At 36.8% G+C, this 9,826-nt stretch overlaps 1 long non-coding RNA gene across 1 annotated transcript; it reads right to left on the bottom strand.

Moving 5' to 3' along the window:
• Positions 1 to 1,644: 1,644 nt before the first annotated feature.
• On the bottom strand, positions 1,645 to 8,589 carry LOC148627525 (uncharacterized). Its single transcript, XR_015920931.1, has 3 exons — positions 8,204 to 8,589; positions 3,671 to 3,723; positions 1,645 to 1,938 (listed from the first exon to the last, which is right to left on the bottom strand). It is a non-coding gene; the product is annotated as an uncharacterized LOC148627525 (long non-coding RNA).
• Between the last annotated feature and the right edge of the window lie 1,237 nt (positions 8,590 to 9,826).

Below are 9,826 nucleotides of genomic sequence, written 5' to 3'. Positions count from 1 at the left end.
GGTTTTGCCTAATTTTCTAGGGGGGTTGATCAGCATGGTGAGACCGACGTGGTTGATAACTAAGATGCTCTGTATTAATTAAATGATTCTTGTGACAATAGTTTGGTAAGGTCTAGAATGTTTGTTGGTGTTTAACGTCCGAGCAGCAATATTTCAGCTATATTCAGACGATGAACATGAAATTGGTGATAAAATGAACATGAAATGATGATGAAATAAAAAGGGATGGGACACAAGGACAATGGGGTCGACAAATTTTGATTGCCACTGGAAATAGGGAGAGGTGGGTAGGATCGGGCAATTAAGACTCCTGTGGCGGAGCCCTATGGTTCCTACTCCTATCGAATACCACAGTAGGGTTCTTTAACGTGCAAGAAACGTGGCATCTTTCCCAACACGGTGCACCACTATGGTTTGCGGTCAGGTTTTCCGTATTATAGTCTGACAACCCCAGCATATAACACGCCAGGGTTACCCCATTCCACCACCTGGGGCACACATCCCAGTTGCTCTGTGGGCAGAGCGCCCTAGTCCCGCGGCTAGTGTTCTGAGCACTATTTAGTCGCCTTTTACGACAAGCTTAGCGCTGTTGCATGCCTATTCTTTTAACACCCGGACCTGCACGGGGCGTACGGTCTTGAGTCCAGCTTTAGAAAGCTATAAAGACTAGATGAGCGATTCAGGCTCTGTAGACCCTCTAGTTAATATTTGCTTATACTACATTATTTAGCCCCGTGCAGGTCCGGCTTTTCAAAGAATAGGCCTGCAGCAGCGCTAAGCTTGTCGTAAAAGGCGACTAAATAGTGCTCAGAACCTTATCCGGGGGCTAGGGCGCTCTGCCTACAGAGCAACTGGGATGTGTGCCCCAGGTGGCGGAATGGGGTACCCCTGGCGTGTTACATGCTGGGGTTGTCAGGCTATAATACGGAAAACCTGACCGCAAACCATAGTGGTGCACCTTGTTGGGAAAGATGCCACGTTCCTCGCACGTTAAATAACCCTACTGTGGTATTCTCCCGGAGTAGGAACCATAGGGCTCCGCCACAGGAGGCTAGATTGCCCGACCGTACCACCTCTCCCTATTTCCAGTGGCAATCAAAATTTGTCGACCCCATTGTCCTGATGTCCTGTCCCTTTTTCATTTCATCATCATTTTATGTTCATTTTATCATCCATTTCATGTTCATTGTCTGAATATAGCTGAAATATTGCTGCTCGGACGTTAAACCCCAACAAACAAACAAACTACATTATTTATCCTCGCATGTATAATATCCCTTAATTTGAAAAAAAAAAATATCTCAGTATAATTCTTTTCTGTTTTAACATTAACATGTGTTTTCTTTCACAATTACTTCGAATATTGTTATATAGTTTCGATAAAAGGAACACACTGAATAAAATATATGTTTTAAAAAAATAATGGGAAAGTAAAGTTTGATTAGTTTTTAAATTCAAATTTGAAAATTCAAAATTATGTTTTTACATGGTCCGAGCCTTAAAATTGCATGAAATTATATATGCACATTTATCCATTTTTTCTATTTTCTAATCATGCAGAAGACGACACCATATGATTGTGTCAATACAAGTAACTGTCAAACTGAACGTACTTCTCGCTGCATGTTATATATCAGAGTCCTGTTAAAAGAAATGTTCAAAAACCTTTATTATTCTTTAATTATACATTCGTTGCAAATGCGTGTCGTGCTTAGTAAAAGCAAATTGTTTGCATGAAGGGCTACACGTATGTGAATCCTGCTATCATATACCATACTGCAAATTAATCTGTTAGAACAGGTAGTTACATTATAGATTACACTTTCAACTTGCATATACTTTGTATCTTGCATGTTGAGCGGTATCAATCAACCTATCCATCCATCCATCCATCCGTCCCGAATCTTTATCCTTTAAGATTCAAAACACGGTGATCAACTATTTAAAGAGAGAGTAAAGACAAACGAATATAAGATATAATCTACCTAGAAATTTTAAGAAATTACGAAGTGCAGTTGACGAATGTTCCTAAACTTGATAAGCAACTTTTTCTCAGACTTCAAGATCGTTAAATGACGCTTATCCTACCAATGCACCTGGTTCATGCTCCCAGTGTTTGGTGGAGTCCGAGTTGCTCATTTACTTTTGTTACTTTGTATATATTATTTTGATTATTTATTGTTCTTTGTTGTCTGTTTTCTATGACTGGTCTTTGTCCCTGGATAAAATTCTTCTGACTTCCGCAAGAATTTTGGTTCCTTTGATTACGAATGATCATGAAATAGTTACAATTGATGAATTTCAACATATACCCTTTATGGAAAAAATGTTAATATATATACAATGTATATTATACAAATTTTGGGCAAAATAAGCAAATACAGGTCATGTAAGAGGCTAGAACGTTTTTTCTGGAGAAATCCACTTTTTAAAATCTTTGGATCCACTCCCGTATTAAAATGTATTTGAATATCTCTATGAAGTCAAGTTTCCTCTACTTCTTTTGCACTCAATAATACGACTGACGAATTGCAATGTCATTTTTGTTCTGTGTAAGGATGCATGTCATTTATGAAAAATAAATAGTTGATCAACAAGTATTTTGTATCTGGATTCTGGATAAGCTTATTCAAGAGAATGTTATTTTTCACATGTTACAATAATTGGCAATAGACGTAATGTCTCCGTCTTTTTCTGTACCTACGTTGTAAGCGAACTGAACCAACTTCTAAATTCTAAAACTAGATTTTAACGGCGTATATAAATAAATACATATACAAGATGGTCATTAAATTTGAATTTATAATGAGAAACTTAATATTTAGAGGATGCACTCGAATAAAATAACATGTTTTTGTATCTGCTTGATACATTAAGCTTTGTGGTGATCGTTCATTACGTATCTCTAAAGTAACATTAAAACATTTCAAATTTGTATAGATATAGGACTTAAATGGATAGTTCAATAGATGTATTCTTTTACTAAGGAAAGGGATACATTTGGTACATGTGTAGCTACATGCATAGGCTTGCTTAAAGTTCACGTTACATAGGCTTGCTTAAAGCTCACGTTACATAGGCTTGCTTAAAGCTCACTTTACATAGGCTTGCTTAAAGCTCACTTTCATTTCTCTGTAAACTATTTAACGAAAAAAAGATACTGTGCGTAGATAATTAAGAATTTTACTGCAGCAATAATAAGTAACTTGTATAATTGAAGAAAAGTAGAGGTTAAGAAGAACGTTGACTTTGTTTTCTGTGTTTTCTTTATTAAGAAGAGAAGGAAAAAACTAGTTAATTTTAATTGATACTTGTTACGCGTACTGTAACAAATTGTTTAATTGAAATAGGTTTTGCAGAAAAAAGAAGTCTTATGTTGAACTGGTGTTTTTTCCTCATTATGATTAATAGGCATATTATGACCTTCTCTTAAGCTGACAAGCATTTTAATTTGTTAATCTTTGATGGAATCATTTTGTGAACAGAAGTAGCAAATGTAAAGATCTGTGAAATATAGTATTTGTTCTACTTATATGGAACTAATGTTATGGTTTTTCTTATATGAATGCTATGATTCTGGACATCAGCATCTACTGTAAATAGCTCTCTTTAATGTAAGCTGCTTTAATAATATAAATAATGGGATTCAATTTAATCAAAACTAACATACTAGATAATCTGAAGGGCGTGTGCACCCGGGCGATGACTCTAGTGGATTTGGTACTATAAAAAAAACCATTAATTATTTTTTTTGTTGTAGTTGATAAGACAAGGTAAAAGATGCCACATATGTCGTTCTCCAAGTTCTGTCAAAGGTCAAACATTTATATTCTAAGAAATTGTGATGAAAATTAGTAATGTCTCGTGATGCTGTCGTCGTATATGATAAATAATGTGGTACAAAGATTTCCTTATATGGAATATTAGGATTTCAAATACATGTAAATCCCCTGAAACCAAATTCGTTACCACTGCCCTGTCGTTGGCTTTATAAATTCCCGCAAACCAGTTAAAAAGACGTTTAAACGTGAAGTTTAGTATTGTAACCTGGGCAATTTCAGTATGTATAGGCAGATTTTGGCTTATACTGTTTGGGACAATATTCTGAACTCAAATGATATAGACAATATTGTGAGCGATGTAACCAGGTGTATTTTACATGCTGCGGACTCGTGCATATATTCCGAATCGTTTTTGTAACTATTCGAAAAGCGAGTCCTGCATGAATATAGGTGATACGAAAAAAACTTATTTGGTCGAAAACCCGTATTCATGCTAAGGCAATACGTCCTGCAAGACAGTCTGACTAGAGCATATAAGAAAATAAGAAATAATGTGGGATCACAAGTTAGACTCGCCTGTGAGAAATATCGTTCAGATTAACTTAGTTGTTTATCAGCCGAGAGATGCTTATCCAAATCTTGGTGGGCAATCTGCAATATGACATCCGGTATCAAGCCGTTACATTCAGACATACTACCATTACTAATTGGTGATAGATTAATATTCGACGACGTCGACAGTTTGTTTGTTTGTAGGAGTTTAACGTCCGAGCAGCAATATTTCAGCTATATTCAGACGATGAACATGAAATGATGATGAAATGAAAAAGGGATGGGACACAAGGACAATGGGGTCGACAAATTTTGACTGCCACTGGAAATAGGGAGAGGTGGGTAGAGTCGGGCAATTTAGCCTCCTGTGGCGGAGCCCTATAGTTCCTACTCCTATCGAATACCACAGTAGGGTTCTTTAACGTGCGAGGAACGTGGCATCTTTCCCAACACGGTGCACCACTATGGTTTGCGGTCAGGTTTTCCGTATTATAGCCTGACAACCCCAGCATGAAACACGCCAGGGGTACCCCATTCCACCACCTGGGGCACACATCCCAGTTGCTCTGTGGGCAGAGCGCCCTAGCCCCTGGCTAGGGTTCTGAGCACCATTTAGTCGCCTTTTACGACAAGCTTAGCGCTGCTGCAGGCCTATTCTTTTAACACCCGGACCTGCACGGGGCTAACAGTAAATACACTTGATTATCCTATCGATATAAATTTGTTATCGTATTGGTCAGATATTCTGACATTGGATGAAAATATTCATGTATTTTATAAACCTATTCAAAACTACATTGTCCAGAACAAATGCTTCTGTTCAATTGCATTTCAACACTTTCATTCTTTCCAACATGCATGATTATACTTTTTTTGTTAATTTCTTTTAATTTTCAACATCTATATTGTTTTATATAGTACTACGTGTACACGATGTTTCTTATTTCCTAAGCATGTTTGTTGTATGTTTAAATGCATAAATTGTAAGTATTAATAAGGAGACGGATTAATAAAAGCTTAGACTAAGTGCTTGTTTCCAATCCTGTTTGTCAAACTTTGATCTATTTTGTACATATATGTTTGACATTTATAAATAAAATATGTTTAAACTAAACTAAACTGTGTATTTATTGATCAGTGTACAATAATTTAATTATGCATAACGGTGCAGAAATGAAGGGAGATCTAGATCACTGTCATAGACATTTTGAATTAAATCATATATAACAATAATTTTAACGATCCCCTATCCTGCTTTAAGATTTACCCTCTGCGGTAATTTTAACGCTCCACTACCCAGCTTTAAGATTTACCCTCTGCGTTATGCTTTAATACTAGTAGTATACTACATCTATTTTCTCAGCGACAAGATGTTTATTACCGCGTGTATTACTACAATTTTTCAAAAATGAAATACGAGAACGTATCATGCAAGAAATAGAAATTTTACCATTCAAGAACTATAACTATATATACATGTAGTATTTTTTTCATTTCTGATTGCATTAATTTACGATATGTAGTTTAGATAGAGGCTCTGTAGCTGCAACACTATACAAAACCGTTGAAATACACAATGCATTGCAAAAAAACTCACAAATACACAGCTGTGTTAAACATGCAAAAGAAAGGCAGATAAAGGTAAAAAACAAAATTCAACATTAAAAGGATACCACCAATGCATAGCATAAACCACCAACTACACAACAAACTACAATTATCAATGATAGATACGCAATTAACACACTTCATTCGCCCCGTGCAGGTCAGGGTGTTCAAAGAATAGGCCTGCAGCAGCGCTAAGCTTGTCGTAAAAGGCGACTAAATAGTGCTCAGAACCCTAGCCCCCACAGAGCAACTGGGATGTGTGCCCCAGGTGGTTGAATGGGGTACCCCTGGCGTGTTACATGCTGGGGTTGTCAGGCTAAAATACGACAAACCTGACCGCAAACCATAGTGGTGCACCATGTTGGGAAAGATGCCACGTTACTCGCACGTTAAAGAACCCTATTGTGGTATTCTCCCGGAGTAGGAACCATAGGGCTCCGCCACAGGAGTCTAAATTGCCCGGCCCTACCCAACTCTCCCTATTTCCAGTGGCAATCAAAATTTGTCGACCCCATTGTTCTTGTGTCCAAACCCTTTTTCATTTCACGTTCATTTTATCATCCATTTCATGTTCATCGTCTGAATATAGCTAAAATATTAAACTGCTCGGACCTTAAATCTCAACAAACAAACAAAATCTTTTGATATCATAATATAACCTTATGTTAGAACAATGTAAAGCTGTATCCACGCCGGTGTGACATATCGCCTTAAGGCGGTACAGTATAGCTAAATAGTAAACTTCCGGGAACCTCTCGCAAAATACATGCACATGCATGTAGACCATAGTCAGATTCATATGGAGGAAGTCCATCAAATCCCACCCTAGAAAATATTGAAATTCTCTTTAAATCCCTGATCGCCCCCCCCCCCCCTTTCCCCGTCCGTATTTTAGATCCGCCATTGTACACTCGTTAAAGGTAAAATGCATTATAGTAGCATTAATTTAATATTGCTTTATTGTACTTGCGATTCCTGTAGGGTGACACTAATTTATAATGCGCATATTCATTAATCCAGAAGCCTCGACTTGATCAATAGGCAAGTGACACATTTTATATACAAGGTCGTTCTCATAGGCATGGGGTAACCATGTCACTGCGCAAGAGACACATTTAATATCAAAGAAGTTTTCATAGACATAGGATAACAAGCGTGGTCATAATATATCATAGTAAAAGAAACACATTTAATATCAAGGCCATTTTCATAGACATGGGATAAAACAATCATAGTCATTATATATCACTTCGTAAGACAAATTTCATCCAAGACATGGCATAACAAATGTCACCATTATATGTCATTGCGTATTAGACAATTTTATTTTATCATAGACGTGGGCATCAATTTGTAAAACCTTTCATTTAGAAAACGAAAAACTTCATCTGAAATATTGGTTCCATTGAAACATATAAAAATATAAAACATGTTTAATTGGTGGATCATGTGATGAATATACATATGTTCAATTTTTTTTAGAAAAAAACTAAACTCAAAACTTAAAAAGCCCCGTGCAGGTCCAGGTGTTAAAAGAATAGGCCTGCAGCAGCACTAAGCTTGTCTTATAAGGCGACTAAATAGTACTCAAAAACCTAGCCGGGGGCTAGGCGCTCTGCCCACAGAGGAACTGGAATGGGGTACCCCTGGCGTGTTACATGCTGGGGTTGTCAGGCTATAATACGGAAAACCTGACCGCAAACCATAGTGGTGCACCGTGTTGGGAAAGATGCCACGTTCCTCGCACGTTAAAGAACCCTGCTGTGGTATTCGATAGGAGTAGGAACCTTTGCGCTCCGCCACTGGAGGCTAAATTGCCCGACCTTACCCACCCACCCTTTTTCCAGTGGCAATCAAAATTTGTCGACCCTATTATCCTTGTGACCCATCCTTTTTTTTTCATTTCATGTTCATTTTATTATCCATTTCATGTTCATTGACTGAATATAGCTGAAATATTGCTGCTCGGACGTTAAACCCCAACAAACAAACAAACGTAACAACCGCATGAAAACGTCATTATTGTTTAAATATGTTTTTTTAGAAGGAAGTCAAGTTTACGGACGGCATTTTTATATTGAGTTAACTCTTGTAGATGTAGAACAAAAAGGGGAAGGGCTGTCGAGGAATACGAAACTATCAAAAATGAATGTGATGTTATCATGTAGTTCTGGAGACATTTCAGACATTTTTGTCATTCGGTTTTTATCATCTGGTATAATAATCAGTTGTTTAACTGTTAATTTCTTGTATTTACTTACAATACAGTCTGGTGAAACTTCCTTGTGAACTCAAACAGCCTGCAAAGGTTGGGTCGTAAATATACACGATAAATTGAAGAATCCATGGCAAGTGTTTTATATAATCCGAAATCAAACTAAACTGGCTCCCCTTAAAATTCATACGCTAAACAATTATCCATGATTGCAAAATGATAATGTATCAGTTTGGTATACTTTTTGTCACTTATCAATGCTTGATTCCAGCTACCAGTAGACATTTGCCCGCGATCAGATATGCTTCCTCGGATGTTTGTCCACTGTTACCAAGATGTCTGCTGCGCTTGTAGCAGACATACTTGGTTAGAAATGAGTGATTTCACCCTGACATAAATGTTGATCATTAGTGTGTCCAGACTTTTTTAGGGTTTTTTTTATAGGAGTGTTATCGTTTTGTTATCGTGGATTTTATTACTTTTGTTATCTGATCCTTTCAGAGCTTACCTGAAGGTGTGTTTACACTTACTTTAGACCTTTTGGTTATCTCTGTAACTCTTTTATAGGGGTTATACGATAGTGATTTTGTTGTGTTTCGACAGATCTCTTCCTTTTTCTATTCAGCATTTAGCCGTCATGGTGGTCTAGTGGTAGCGTGCTACTCCACGCGCGAAGGGTCGTGAGTTCGAAAGGAATATTTTTAATAGAATAAACGACTCGAAATTTTGAAATAAAATATGCACCCATATCCTTACATGAAGTAATTTGTGGAATTATGTAAGTGTCTCGAAAAGTGCCTGTGTCGGATTGACTGAGTAGTGCAGATCGATGCCTTCTATACGTGATAACGTACATGTGTATCTTGTCTTAATAGACCTCGTTGGTGGTCCATGTTTACTAATAGATTATACCATAAAAATATCTTTCTGTTGTAAAATAAGTAAATCAGCAGCTTGCCTTCAAGTAAGATTCCTATTTTTATCAACTATTACTTTCGTTTAAAATGAAGGACATCTCTACGAAGGTATATCTATACTAAACTTACTATGACTTTACACACATGTTGTGATTCTGTATAATATAGAATACAAAAAATACCAGTCATATACATCACGAATTTTGATATGCTGTACACTTTTTACAAGGAATAACCTCTCATCAGCAGCATTAGAATCAAATATATCGGTAAAATTAATGAGTTATTTTAAAACTACAACGTATTTGGACAAAAAACATATTTGATCCATATTGAACTAGACACTTAATCTAGGCATACTGTTTAAGACAGCATGTTCTAAAAGTCAAAGAATGCTTATCACCCAATATATTTGTTATTAACATGGTTGTATTGTGGAAGTGCCAAAAAGGTCGAATATAAGGTAAATACTAGTAAATGTTTTAATTCAAATAAATTTTAATATCATAAGTATTCTTCCCTTTACTTATTACTTTGCGTGCTGCCAATGATTGATTGATTGATTGTTGTGGTTTATCGCCCGAGCAGCAATATTTCAGCTATATTCAGGCGATGAACATGAAATGATGATGAAATGAAAATGGGATGGGACACATGGATAATAAGTTCGACAAATTTTGTTTGGCACTGGAAATTGGGAGAGATGGGTAGGGACGGGCAATTTAGCCTGTTGTGGCGGAGCCTAATGGTTC

This window comes from Perna viridis, chromosome 1 (genome assembly GCF_037379345.1).
Source record: "Perna viridis isolate PV_CMFRI_1.1 ecotype Kerala chromosome 1, ASM3737934v1, whole genome shotgun sequence".
Taxonomy (NCBI): domain Eukaryota; kingdom Metazoa; phylum Mollusca; class Bivalvia; order Mytilida; family Mytilidae; genus Perna; species Perna viridis.
This window is presented reverse-complemented; position numbering and strand designations above follow the sequence as displayed.